The 15,949-nt window shown below is 31.3% G+C and overlaps 1 protein-coding gene across 1 annotated transcript in view; it reads left to right on the top strand.

Moving 5' to 3' along the window:
* The window catches only part of LOC114325167 (3-phosphoinositide-dependent protein kinase 1), a 145,751-nt gene extending 133,897 nt beyond the window's left edge, over positions 1-11,854 (top strand). Inside the window, exon 6 of the mRNA XM_050650091.1 lies at positions 1,257-11,854. The gene's annotated coding sequence lies outside the window, so the exon portion shown is untranslated. The remainder of the gene's footprint in view (positions 1-1,256) is intronic.
* Positions 11,855-15,949: the final 4,095 nt, after the last annotated feature.

Genomic DNA, 15,949 nt, shown 5'->3' with positions numbered 1-15,949 from the left:
TTTTTATACTTCACTTGATCCATTTGTCACCGTGATGTGTAATTATATCCGAGACGTCACGTAGACGGGGCTTGATAGCTTGGTTGGTAGAGCATTGGACCAGAGATCGAGAGGTCTCGGATTCAAATCGCGGACGATCCATATTCTTTTTTGTTAATTTTTGGTATTGTTTTAATAAAAAAATTTTGAAAGTGGTAGGTAAGAAATTTAGTTTAATATTTAAATAAAATACAAATAAACTGTTAAGTATATTTATTTCGTTGAAATTATATAATAGAAATATAACTTCTTACGTGCGTACAAAGTACACACACAGTCTTTTTTTTTTTGGTACTAGGCAGTGGCGGTTCTAGCTCGGGGCAGGGGGAGCAGCTGCCCCCCCCCCCTGTTTTTACAGGACTTTTGTACTATAATCACTTTTGTAAACCGGTCACTTAAAATCTATTGTGACCCAGTTTTTTCGGTCTAGAACCGCCACTGGTACTAGGTACATACCTAATACATTATTAAGGGGGAAGTCTACTGTGACACGAGAAAACACTGGCCGATTTTCCGGATTTTTTTTTTCTAACAAAATGTGACTGGTACGTTAAATTAAATTAAACCGTCATCTTTATTATATATTCCAGTATTTGTAAAAAAAAATTCAAGTCGAAATATTCAAAATGGCCGTCGTGGTACTCCTTCAAGCGCAGGTCCGTTTTTTTTAGGTGCCCAAACGGTATACATGAAATCTCACGTCTGGGTGATCTGAAACAAAAAACAAAATATATAGTATTTTTACTACAAAAGCGATATTACGTAGGTCAAAATTTTTGACGTAAGAGAACTGTCAAAACATTAGAATGTGACTTTTAATACAAAGTCACTTTACAGAAGAATGAAAGTCACAAATTAGAATGTGACTTTTCATTATTGCCATGTTTATTATAAACATGGCAATAATGAAAAGTCACATTCTAATGTTTTGACAGTTCTCTTACGTCAAAAATTTTGACCTACGTAATATCGCTTTTATAGTAAAAATACTATAGTTATCTTTTACATAGTATTGACTCTCGTCTGACGGAGGATTTTTTTGATATCGTTTTTTGTTTAATTGTTATAAACAATAATAACATCAAATTTGGGCAAAAAAATAGAAAAAAATTTCAAGAATTTTTTTTTCGTCGCCAAAATTTTTTATCGACAAAATCCTCTGTCAGACGAGAGTCAATACTATGTAGATGATAACCATGTTTTGTTTTTTGTTTCAGATCACCCAGACGTGAGATTTCATGTACACCGTTTGGGCACCAAAAAAAACGGACCTGCGCTTGAAGGAGTGCCACGACGGCCACTTTGAATATTTCGATGTGAAAATTTTTTTACACATACTTGAATATATAGTAAAGATGACGGTTTAATTTAATTTAATGTATGAGTCATATTTTGTTAGAAAAAAAAATCCGGAAAATCGGCCTGTTTTTTCCCTTGTCACAGTAGACTTCCCCCTTAATACAAAAATGCCTGTCACATTTCGGAGACATAATAGTTATTAACAAATATGAGTCAAAAATGGCAGATTTTTCGTTTAAATTGCTACAGGTAAAAATAGGTTAATTAAATATATTATCTAGCTAGAGTATTCATCTTTTCGTAGATGGACAAAGGTTTAAAATGGAAGTTTTTCAATTTTTATCCGATCATTTGTTGCTTCGGAAATTGCAAAATAAGGCTAAAATTTCGAAAATCAAAAATTTGCTATAACTTATGCAAAAATGAACTTGGGACGTTGATATTGCATGAAAAGTTGAGTCAAGTAGTCTTCATAATGCACAAAAAAATTCAAGACGATTTGTCAATTAGTTTAAATTTTATTCAATTTGTTTATCCCACAGAGCTTTTTGCCAATATTATTGCTCAGAAAATAATGATACAGCGATTCTGTAGGACTGCATGAAAGAAGAAGACTTGTTTTCACTATATTTTAAAAAAACTCATTTTCATAATCAAACACAGTAGCTGCGAATTAAATAAATAAAAAAATATGAAAAAAAAATTTTTAAGAAACGCTTTTCTTTAGTTACGAGTGACTAAAATTAAAAATATTATAAAAAAATCAACTAAAAAGCCAAAAATAAAAAAAAAATTGAAAAACTCTAACACATCCGTCAAAGAAAAGCGTGGAGCGTGTTCATCGAATAAGCGGTTTTCGCCCCACGTTTTTCTTTAACGAATGTGTTAGATTTTTTCAATTTTTTTTTTATTTTTGGCTTTTTAGTTGATTTTTTTTATATTTTTAATTTTAGTCACTCGTAACTAAGAAAAGCGTTTCTTAAAATTTTTTTTCATATTTTTTTACTTTTTAGTCTTACACTTTTCAAACAATAAAATATATCGTCATGTTTCTTAAAATATGTATAAAACATATGATGTACTAATATGAAAAGTAGTTGGAATCGGCAAAAAATTTGAAACTTTATTGTTTATTAATGAAGCATAACGTAAACAATTAACGTAAAAAGTGAAGTTATGTCTTGTTCATATCATTAGCTATACAATCCGTAAAAGTTTCAAGTTTTTACATTGTAAAAAACAAGAGAATTTAAGCGTTTTCCATTAAAATTGTTTTTTTTTTTATTTAAGCAATTAATAAACATGAAATTTTTTTTATTGACTGTTCGTGTATCGTTCCCACGAATGCATATGTCTTAAAATTTTCATTCATTTGCATTGAAGAAAAGGCAGTCAAATTAACGTCTAAAGATTTGACGCAAACTATTGAACTAAATAAAAGCGTTTAAAAAGTGGCTTGACCCTAATTGACCTAGGCGATTTTTTTTGAAAATTCGTGTAAAAATACCAGCTTTTCAACTATCAACGTGGAATTAGTCTACGTCTACAGTCAATATTAACAAGATTATTTAAATTATTTATTCACAAAAAATTACTCTATTTTATTAAAATGTTTTTGCAATACTAAAAATGACATTTCTTGTTTTTTTTTTAATATTTTGAAAACATTAGTCTTCTTCTTTCATGTGGTATCCTCACAATTGCTGTATCAATATTATTTTCTGAGCAAAAAAAATGCTCTATCTATGGAATAAACAAATTGAATAAAATTTAAATTAATTGACAAATCGTCTTCAAATTTTTTGTGCATTATGAAGACTACTTGACTCAACTTTCATGCAATGTCAAAGCCCCAAGTTTATTTTTGCAAAAGTTAAAGTAAATCTTTGATTTTCGAAATTTTAACATTATTTTGCAATTTCCGAAGCAACAAATGATCGGATAAAAATTGAAAAACTTCCATTTTAAACCTTTGTCCATCTACTAAAAGATGAATACTCTAGATAATATATTCAATTACCCTATTTTTACCTGTAGCGATTTAAACGAAAATCTGCCATTTTTGACCCTTATTTGTTAATAACTATTATGTCTCCGAAATGTGACGGGCATTTTTGTATTAATAATGTATTAGGTATGTAGTACCCAAAAACCCGATTTGTAACCTGGCTGGATCAGTGTCTCGAACATGGTATATTTTCCTCTTATTTTCCTGGAGTAAGTTGTTACATTTTGATGACGAGTATCCTGCGGTAGTTTAATAAATGTGTTTAAAAGAAAAAGATTGTAATATCATAAAGGTACTTATATACTGCTGGCCAGTTTGTAATTACCTATAACACGCTGTTAAAAAAATCAAGTTTATATATATTTTCATCCTTAGAAATGTGTTCTGATTTACGATCAATACTTTCAGAGTACCCTGTATATTATGTATATATTAATATTTAATACAGAATGTTCCAAAACTGCGTATAGTAAAATAATTATTTTAGTTATAACAGAGATTAAGCAGCTTGACAAAAATGTCTTTCAATTCTTCAATCAATCTGTGAAAACTCCACATCAATGTAGAGAAACGTTCAGAGCTTATGACTCAACCTTGTTCTTAGTTTGCTAATACGTGCACGGTGTCCATAAATTCAGTTAACATAGGAAAACTGCTACTCCTTTTGTCCACTTTACATCTTCTTTATGTACCTATAATACGATGTCATCTTTAAAAGTTTTTAAATTAAAATAAAATGAAAATATATTTAAAAACAATGTAATCCCTTCACAAAGAAATAGCTGTATAGAAGGTAGAGTGAAACAGAAAAAACAATAGAAACAGAAGAAATGGTATACCTACTGAATTCGCTCAGCTGACACACCACTGTCTAGTGACGTTGGTTATTTCTTTTTTGGGAAGTTAGGTTGCTAGGCGTGACTGGAAATTACTACACAACCAAACATACCTGCTCGTAACCAATATTATTAATAGTAAACAGACATAAATAACATAAACCTTACGCCAATTAATAATTATTTACTTGCAGCATCCATTTGACTTGCAAATTGTAGAAGTCTTGGAGGTGTCACCAGGAAAGTGTACCAATAAGTTTTCAATTTAAAAATCTTTTAGTAATATTTTTAATATTTTCAATATTAATAATTTACTATTAGGATTGAAAACTACTTCGTCTTTCAATGCCAGATGGCGCTAGCCACCTACTATCATCACTTCAGTTGCAATGGGTGGGAAAACCTCTCGATGCGAATCAGTTAAAATATGGAGAACAGTGCCTACGTTCCTTCCGATGAAGGCTCCAATAAGAGCCGAAAATCGCGATTCAAGGGACTGGACTGCACTCCGTATTCTAATTGAAAAGTAAGATTGTTTTGCCTTCGCATTGCAACTGAATAAAAATGGTATACATTTTTATTTTTATTTAATAATTATTTATTTACACCTGTTCCGTGGGTGTTCGGGAACGATTAAAAGTGTAAAAACAACAACTTGTCAATAATATATTTATTTGTGTCGGTAAAATAGCGTGAATATTTCTCGAAAGAGGGTTTGTTATTCTTTGCTAGTATGGTGGTGTGTCCGCGCCGGGTGGTTGCTGTGACTATACTGAAAAAACCACAAACGCTAATATGTTTGTGTTTCTACCATCTGGCCAGAAAGGCGATAAATTATTTAGATCTGGCGTTTAAAAGTTGAAACATTTCTGCCGTTTTAAGAAACGTCTTCGAATGCATTTCCAAAGTGAGTTATTGACATAAGGTCTGATAAAGTAATTAATTTATGGGGAATTCAGTTTGTTAAACTGAACACACCAAAAACATCTGGTTAGGGATACATTTCGTTTCGTAAAACTTAACGGGCCCTTCTTAGTATCGGTTTGTATATTAAATGTGAATTTTATATGACCCATATTATTTCGTTTTGAGAAAAGAAAGTTAATATTTAAAATTAGCAATTAAAAAATAATAAATGAAGCGTGTCGCTATACATCATTATAATGTATTGATAATAAACGAGAAAATTATTTATTGTTCAAAATAAAAATATTTTGTAGAAATAATTTCCACAAAATTTTATGGGTTTAGTATACACTCCCACTGTTTCCAATAATTCTTTTTTTAATGAAAGATTAAGTTGATTTGAGCAGTTAATAGTGTGAGTCAGGAATTTTTGTGCTGTATGTTTCCTATTCCGAATGTGTCAAAATGAATCTCGGCCGAGCGAATTCAGTATACAAAGATTTCTTAAGAATATCCTCCTCGGACTTGGTGTACACTTTTTGTTCAATATTGGACTCTAAATATGATTCAAGGATATTTACCTCATCGTTTTATATACAGGGTGATTCTTTGGGACAGAAACTTGACATAATTAATATCTGAAGATTTTGGGAATCAGTTTGTTGACCATGCTCTTTTTTCCTTAGAAGCCTACGAGCAACTTCCCTACTACTTTTCAAGACTCTACATCATTTGACCTTCGTTCGACTAAATAAAGGATGACGCAAAAACATATTAAAAGACGTCGAAACTTTGAAAGCTGAATAATCTCCAGCCTAAACTTTGAAAGTAGAGGAGCGCCTTGTCAACAGAAAAAAATTGTAGAAGTACGAGGTGTGGCAATTAAATAATCGAACTGGTTCTACAAAGTATTTTCATTACCAAGTATATTACAAAGTTAATACCCTTCAATAAACTCTCCTTGTCTCCCCCTGCAACGCTCCGTACCAATTTCCACCGTTAAAAGCAATGCTCCAAGTCCGCTTCCATATTGCCAAATCTTTGCTTAAGATCCGATTTATTTTGGAAATAAAAAAGTCAATGAAGTCAGGTCAGGTGAATATGGTGGTCGGTCCAATCATTCTCAATTACTTTTGGTCTGAAGTGAGAGAAGTTTGGACACTATTGTTGGGCATACTTTGTTTTCAATAATTCATTCAAAATCTGACATACCCTATTTGTTGTTAATCTCTGAAATTTCAGCAAGAACTTGGCCATACCTGCGATCAGTTTTGTGGACCAATTTACCAATTTTTTGGGTGTTGTCAAGATCCATACTTATGTCTATATTTTTATAATTCCTGTCCGGAACCAGAGTACCAGTACCGTAGTTATAAAAGTTGAGTGCATGTGGTTAATTCTAGTTGTTATTTATTGATCAGCAAATCAGTGGGTCTAAAAATAATGATACCGTATGATTTGAAGTTAATTTATTATTGTATCTTCTTTTGTGTTAATATACTAATAAATCCTTGTTTCTAACCATACGCCAAATGCTGTGAGCAAGTACGATCATGCGTTCGTTCAATCTTCTCAAGTAACGGTTTATCTTATCAGTAATGAATAATAATGGCTCTCTTACATTGCTGGTATGGTGGTTGGGGTTGTTTATCCCCGAGAGGGGGTTGATTTGTAAAACACTATTTATCAAACATGTATTTATTTGCCAACACTAAATATACCAGTAACGAGTTGGTGGGCAAAGTCTATATTCTAACTACTTGATGTCTAAATAATGAATGATGGATAAAGAATGATCTCTGCAATACTTTCTCCGTATCTATAAATAAACTCGTAATTGTTTTGTTATGATTTTGTATGTTTGTTATGATTACATAATATCAAAATCGCTGATCGAGGTGTTCTCGAACCGATTGGCCTACATTGTGAAATAAATGTCACCCAGTTATTTTACTATAAACAATAATGTTTGTTATAAGACCTTTAAAAATTAAATCGATATGAATTGCTCTTATTTTTTAATGCTAATATAAATCCTGTACACTGGTCCTACTAAACAGCTTACAAATTCTGTATGGGAAAAACTCTTTCATAGCAGCTAAAAAGAAATAACTTACCCTAATCTTCTTCTTTAAGTACCGTGCCCAAATTTTAGGCGTGGGTAGCTTCCATGACAATTTGCCGCTATCGTTCTCGATCTTGCGCGGCATGTAATAGTTGATCTGCTGATAAGCCAGTCCATTAACGAAGGTTTCGGAGCCATGAATATTTCTTCCTACCAACTCCCCTTTTTCCGTCGATCTTTCCGTTGAGTATTAACTGTAGCATCCTGTATCTGCTACCTCTCATTATATGCCCGAGATATTCAAGTTTTCTCCTTTTTATCATCTTGATTAAGTCACCTTCGCCTTGACCTACTCTGTTTAAGACTTCTCTGTTTGAAATGCGTTGAACCCAAGATATTCTGAGCATTCTACGATATGACCACATCTCGAAGGCTTCTAATTTGTTCATCATGTTAACCTTCATGATCCAGGTTTTACATCCATATAGTAATACAGGATACAAATAACATTTTAGGAACTTGATTCTTAGTTGTAAATTCAGCTGAGAGTTGCTCAGAATAGATCTAACTTTCATAAATGCTCCTCTTGCAATTTCTATATGAGTTTTAATTTCTTCATCCGGATTTAGTGTCTCGTTTATCCAACATCCTAGGTATTTAAAATAGCTAACTTTTGTTATCGGTTCATTACTGAAAATTAGTTGCATAGGGCCGACGTATTGTTTGCTATCCAGAAGTAACTTTGCCTTTGTTGTATTTATGCCAAGTCCGTTATTGGAGCATTCTCTAGTGACTTAATCTATAAGGAATTGAAGATCTTCGATACTTTCAGCCATAATCGCGGTGACATCTGCATATCTGATGTTGTTAATAGTTTTTTTTTCCCGATTCGAACTCCACATTGCCCTTCCAAGGCTTCGTTAAAAATTATTTCTGAGTATACGTTAAATAAAGTTGGGTATAACACACAACCCTGTCTGACACCTCTTTGAATGCAAATTGTGTCTGTCTCTTTGCCATCTACCAGAATAGAAGCTTCTTGATTCCAATATAGATGTTGTAAAATTCTCAGATCTTTATCATCTATTCCAATCATTTCTAGATATTCAAACAGCCTATCATGTTTAACCCTATCAAACGCCTTCTCAAAATCTATAAAGCAGACGTATATTGATTTCTGTACTTCCCATGACCGTTGAAGTAATGTTAGCATTAAGAACAAAGCTGCTCTTCCCTCTGAAACCGAATTGTTGGTTTCCCATTGTCTCTTCACATTTCTGCTTGATTCTATTAAGAATTATCTTAAGAAGTAGCTTGAGAGAGTGGCTCATGAGATTAATTAGTCTAAAGTCTTACGCTAATAAAGATGACAAACAGACTGAAATATGATGTATTTAAATTATTCTGAATAGAGAAAGGGCGAAGGAAGAAGCAGAAATTTAGATTCAAACGCAGATGGTAGTGTTAATAAGACCTTTTGTTAGATATAATAATCGCTTAGATATAATCATGACCAACAGTTTTTGTTTCAGTTTGTGAAGATAGTTTGTGGACATCATGCTGTTTAAATTTCCAATGTATATGTTAGTAAATAAGTATGACAAACTTTAAATGGTAATTCTACATGCAAAAATAATGATAGTTTGCTTCATAAACATATGTTCACAAATGCTTCATTTCCGAGATACGGAGTGTTGCAATTTTTATTTCAAACTGCCAGTTTATTTATTGTTCTAAGACCGGTTAAGCTATGAAAATGAAATTTGGTGCGTTTTAAGAGGTAGGTATTGCGCATTTTTTGACATACAACTATGAATTTTGTATTCATCATTGGCGCGCCTACGGGCAATGGTCTGGATTTTTTAAAGAAAAAAATAGTACGCCACTGAGATATGTCAAATTAAAAATCAATTTTGAATTTCTCGTTAAATTTACGACAAAAATCTTTCTCGCAATTTTTTCATATGAGGCGTCTATACAAAAAAACAAAAAATCTTAACGTTTACAAAGTATTTGAAATAAGTTCTATGCATATGGAAACTACCTCGAATACTTTGTAAGCGTTAATATGTTTTATTTTTTGTATAAACACGGTTCCTCATATGAAAAAAGACAAGATATATTTTTTGTTACAAATTATAGGAGGAATTCAAAAATTATTTTTAATTTGACATATCTCAGTGGCGTACTATTTTTTTCTTTAAAAAAATTCAGACCATTCCCGTAGGCGCGCCAATGATTAATATAAAATTCTCTGTCACCTCTAAAAGACGTCATTTTGAACATTTGTTCTAGTTTAGTATTATTATATTAAATAGTTCTTGTTAATGTATTAAGAAGTAAAAATACGTGCCAAGATATTTTATTTTTTTATCGTAAATGATACATAGAATTTAAAAATAATTTTTAGTTTGACATACCACAGTGGCATACTATTTTTTTCTTTAAAAAAATTCAGACCATTACCCGTAGGCGCGCCAATGATAAATACAAAATTCTTAATTGTATGTCAAAATATGCGCAATAACGACCTCTTAATACCCACCAAATTTCATTTTCATAGGTCAACCGGTCTTAGAGCAATAAATAAATTGGCAGTTTGAAATAAAAATTTCAACACCCCGTATCTCTGAAACGAAGCATTTGCGGACATATGTTTATAGAGCAAACTGTCATTATTTTTTTATGTAGAATTACCCCTTAAATTTTGTCATACTTATCTACTAACAGTCTGTATATATCATAAAAAATATCTATTAATTCTTTGTGTGAATTTAAAAAGTTTCTATACCTTATATTTAAATAACACTATCTTGTAATACAGTTTATAATAATTAGGCAACAGCAATAGATGAACATTCAACTTTTTATAAATAATTAGGCAGCTATGTATAAAAACTTTCGTAAATTTTGACAAACTTCATTTTGTTTCTGACCTTTGCAAAGTGGGAAGTAGTTAGAGACGGCACCATTTAAACTAAGCACATTGTATTTGTTGCTTTTTGTGCGGTCTCAATATTAATTTGTTTGCACATCTCAAGTACAAAATGAATTTTTGCAAAAAGTACATATTTAAAATATATTAGAAAATAATAGTGAATTTAAAAAATAATAGTATTTAAAAAAAACATCCGTAACTCGATTTAATAACTGTAATATATTTCAATGTAACATTAAATCTAATAGAAGAAGCAACTATCATTAAATACTATTCAGTACATGCATCTGTCATTTTTAGCCTTAAAATATTAAATGATCTATTTTATTGATTATACATTATACACTATGATCATATTGTTGTTAATTAATATATTTCGACAAGTAATGAAAACCCATTGACATCATTAATTGTAATAAAGAATTATAGATATTATTTGTACAGTAAAGAAAAATATCTCTTGACAAGTAATGATGCCTGGCTTCTCAGTGTACAATAAACATGGCCATTATAAAAAGTCATATTCTAATGTTTTGGCAATGCTCTGACGTCAGAAATTTTCAATAGCGTCAGTGTGTTTTTGTAGTAAAAAGGGTATATATATTTGAGGCATAATTCCTACAACAATAAAACTAAAAATTGTAGAAACCTATTTTTATGCACATAACTGTATTATTTGATTGTCATTAGTTTTGTTTGTTTTAGTTATTGCCTGATAAACAAAACATGTGCTTATTAAACACAGTTGTAATATTAAAATGTTTGGTATGATATATATTTTACACGCATACGTATTTTTTAAGGCCACAACGTTACACAGTTAAATCTAGAATACAATTATTAGTCTCTACTATACAGCCGCTCTCTATATCGATTGCTATCTGATCCGTTGTACGTCATTGATCATCTATACAATTGTATGCTGCCATTTCCGTGCATGATTTGTATTGATGACGTACCACGAATAGGGATTTTCATTCACAGTCATTTGTTTCGAGCTTCTGTCATGTGTCACATAATATTAATATATCTACGTCATATGTTATTGCTAATGATACAAACCAAATACGTATGACGTAGATATATTATTATATCTACAGAAACACGAACAGACAGAAGCTCGAAACAAATGACAATCGATGAAAAGCCCTATATGTAAAAAATAGCATATTAGATAATAGCCTAATGAATTTCTAGTAAAGAACATAAACCATGTTATTTATTTCGTTGAAATAGGTTTTGTTTAGTTTGATGGTTGGAACCTAGTATAACATTCATTTCTAATATCATCACACTTATTGTTCGTTCGTTATAACTTTTTCCCATGCGTCACGATTCATTTTCAAACAAATTAAGTCAAAACATAAAGTGAAACGAACGTCGATGTGTATATACATTTTGTATACTGTATACTATATACTACACACATCGGCGTACGTTTCACTTTATGTTTTGACTTAATTTGTTTGAAAATTAATCGTGACGCATGGGAAGTTATAGCGGACGAACTATAGCTATACATTTATAAGAATTTCATGATAATACAATTTTTGTGTGTTTCTAATATTCTTATACGTAAATCTCATACTTCAAATTATTCTCTTGAGCTCATGTTTTGATGTTTCCTGTATAAATATTATGAAGACTTAATATACGTAAATTCTCGAGTTTTGGAACATTTCTTTATCACTGCAGTTTTATTTATCTATTTATTTATGTTATAAAAAATTTCAAGACATTTTTTAATTAAATTATTTATATTCGTAAGAGTTTTCATTAATACCAGATCCCAATTTCATACCAGATATAACAAACCATCAACATCAATTTATTTGAAAGTCACTATGTAAAAGAACTACAAACATACAGACCTGAATATCTCCAACAAACACCCAGGACATACCAAATCCATGGACCAGAAATTAACATCGGAGACTACCTAACTGCCAAACTATGAAAAATAAAAGCCTGAGGACCAGAAGGAATCCCTGCAGAACTTCTGAAAAATGCAAAACTGACGCTTGTTAAATGCTGACGGAGATTTTTAATAGATACTTAAACAGAGATAATATACCTACAAAGCGGAAAGAAGGATGGATCACACCGATCCATAAAAAGAGAATAAGGTAGACTGCAAGAACTACAGTTACCAACTCTTCCAGTAAATTATACGAAAAAATTATGAAAATCCTAGTCGAAAACGAATATGAATCACTGGAGTTAGAACAGCAAATAGGATTTCGAGTTTTACGATCTTTCATCGACCGTATCTGCACTTAAACTCAACTAAATGAAAAAAGAATGTCTAAGGATATACCAACTCATTTATTATTTGTGGACTCTAGGAAAGCTTATGATACAATACTCCCATCCCGTGTAGACTATGGCAAGTATTAGAAAGCTCATCTATGCTTCTTTTCATGAGCATTTTTCAGTGCGTCACAAATGATAGAAAAAAAAGGTAAGTCCGTGATAATATACATTTTAGTGACATGACGTTTTAGTTAAATCTGACAGTTGTCACATTTTATTTGCAATTTGGCATAAAATCAAATCAATTGTGTGTATTGCATTTATAAAATGGTATTTTCTTTGATTTGTATAGTCTTATAAATTGAACAGATTATATTCGTAGATATATTATATAATTCGTACCTAAATATATTTTTTTCGATTACAGAGCCATCTATTGACAACTAGACTAAATGTTATAAATGTCACCGGCGAAATGTAATCATCGACGTGCATTTTTTTCTGTCACATGCAATTTAATGCGTTAGAAAGAAATCGAAAAACTAACTGTGACGCACTGAAAGATCCTCATGAGAAAAAGCATATAATTGGTAAAGAGTAGTTAAAGAAAGGGTAAAATTTGTTATTACAAAAAATATCTGAGGTGATTTTGAAGTAAATTTAAATACATATTCAAATATAAAAAAATAAACAAGATACGTGCTTTGCGAGGGGTTTCAACTCTGCAAGATGCCCTAGCTGGCATCCTAGGACGCATGGGCGCCCTAGGAATTATTTTCAGGGGGTGCATCTGAACTTTAGGGGATTGAATCTATATATACTATTAACCAGTATAAGATATACAACTATACATGTATAGCTATGTACTTTCTTTCCGGACAGGAGGTGCAATTGCTATTTTGACAGGGTATTTTTTAATATTAAAAATAAATATTCTAAACAAGACAGGTCTTTGAGAAATGAGAGATTTTCTACCTGCCAGGTGATCAAAAAAATACGCGTGTATGTGAATGAAAAACGCTATAGGTAAGCTGCAGTGTGAAAAGAGCGTATATCGATAGATGTTTGCGTCCTCAATCGCAGCGATTCCATTCCTTCGAGCAAAATCACGTGACCTGACAATAGCCATGTTAACTGTGCCTTAAAATGTTGGAGAAATGATATATTTTAGATTTCTCAGATATCTTTTTATGAATTAAATTATTACACGTATTATTAAGAGGCTACAGTAGCGATCAACAGGTAGCAACAAACGCGGTCCAAGATTGCGGCTGTAATTTTGAATATTTTGTCGAGATATTTGGCACACATATTCGTAATATAATAAAGAATGGCGGTACAGAGCCCAATTTGAGAAATATATTAGTATGTGGAAATTAAATACAATATTAAAAAACGAGCCTGTACCGCCATTAAGAAGAACAATAAAATACACTTTCTTCAAATAAACTTTCTTATCCCATGCCTAGAGTTTGTGTCATTTTGGACCTATTAACATTTTTTTATTTCTAACAAGAAATCGAACATACAACTAATTAGGCAACATAGAGAAATTGTCACTGTCATTTTGACAAACCTGCGTCAGATTTTCTCTTGTCTGTTCTGTAATGGGACCACACAAAATAGAATTCTATTTTAGTGACATCACGTTGCCTAGCAACCGTCGATTTTCCCATTGTGAAATTCGATTTTGTAACGTCAGCAAAATAGGGCCCTGAGCAAAATCGATGGAGGTTCAACGAAATCGGAGGTGAAAACCTTCAGTGACTGCACTATTACGGAAATCTAGGACTTCAATATCCATTCGACACTTGCATGAAAATTTGTCGCTTAATTTCCATTAATACTGGATTAACTATTGAATACATACCATCCTTAGAGATCAGTAGGATTATGTGAATTAGAATTACTTATATAATTTATTGTAAGAATTTAAATAATGGGTAATAAATTTGGCATTCTAAAATGTCATCAACATTATTATTACATAATGAAATTTTAACGTTTTAACCTAGGTACCTTATAAATATATATTCTTATTTAAGCTCCTACAATAGGTACGATGTACAACCACATATAATATAAATAACTTCATGAATAATAATTCAAAATAAGTTTTTACGGGAAACAATAACACCAAAATTACAAATACAAAAATATAAAGTAAACTATAGGGTATACTGTTACTCTTCGCCGATGTTACCGGTTTTTATTGAAGGTATGCGAAGGTAAATAACTAGTTTTATTTTCTACCAAACAAAAAAAATAATAATAAGAAATCAAAAAAATCGGAGAATTCACAAACTATTTATTCTTATTAACCAAAACTAAAAAAATTCATATTAATCTTAATTGAAAATATAAAAAAAAAACCAAAAGGAAGAGGTAAAAAGCTCAACTAAAGTTTATATTTGCCTCTAAGAATATTCTTTTCAGCGTACACCCATATTATAATTCTTAAAACTATGTAATATTATATTTAGGTACTATTTACAAGAAAAAAAATACAAAACCGAGATATTTGTCAGACTGCTGTATGGTGTGGTGGCTTAGACAGGCAAAACAACGTTCTTTTAAGAGAAGTATTGGTTTGATCCTACCTTATGTTTTTTTCGTCGATGTTATACACGTGAATGATGTCGTACTGCATTTATATACTTGGATACTTCACAGATATACAGGTTATATAAATATCGACCCTGGACAAGGGTGTTTCAAAAAAACTCACAACATCAAAATGAATTGGAGAGAAAGAAAAATTGTTGGCCTGAAATGAATAGATACATCAGCATGCAAGCAGAGCAAAAGGTATAAATTAAAATTACTAAAGGTTTCCCTTTAGACAACGAATCAGGTGTTAAAAAAACAAAGCTTACCCTAAAGATAGCGTATGGCCAAAAAGAAAGGTCTTGGGGACCTAAATATCCAGATATTTTAAATCCTTGCTGAGCAAGACAATCGTCAACTTCATCAAATTGAATATTTCTTAATTAGTTATCTGGATTACTTCTGATCAAATATCCTCAAGGAGTTTCATAGGACAATACTAACTTGTCCTCATGAAGTGTAAATCAAAAGTGAGCAAGATATGACACTAGACAGGTAAAGGCAAAGAGATGACCCTTACTAGACAGGTAGCAATGTATACCTAAAGCCTACTTCATGCCTAATTTTCTATATGATTTCGGACTTAAAAATGGCTTGATAGCAGCTAATGTTCAAGACAATATAGAAGCCTGATTTTTATAATTGTTTAGGCCAGTACTTGTGACAATAAAGCAAAAATTATGACAATCTTATTTATAAGAATCGTTTCTAGTTGCTTAGCGACTTTTAACCCGTAACAACCCCACCCTTACTTGCAAAAAGTTTCAAAGAAACTTTTAAGTCCTAACGGTACAAAACAAAATAAAAATAAAACAAAAATAAAAAAAAACAAACCAAAAAAAATAAAACAAAAACTTGTAAAGATAACAAAATCTTACAATAAAATTTTCAACACATTGTAACTCTATACTTCCACATCAGGAGGTTTAGACTTAATGTCCTTAACCTCACTGTCCTGAGTAACCGGTTTCAAATCTTTTGCATTCCAGGTTCCTGCA

The sequence above is a fragment of the Diabrotica virgifera genome, chromosome 5, assembly GCF_917563875.1.
Source record: "Diabrotica virgifera virgifera chromosome 5, PGI_DIABVI_V3a".
NCBI classification, from domain to species: domain Eukaryota; kingdom Metazoa; phylum Arthropoda; class Insecta; order Coleoptera; family Chrysomelidae; genus Diabrotica; species Diabrotica virgifera.
The sequence above is the reverse complement of the archived record's forward strand: the minus strand, read 5'-3'. Positions and strand labels throughout refer to the sequence as shown.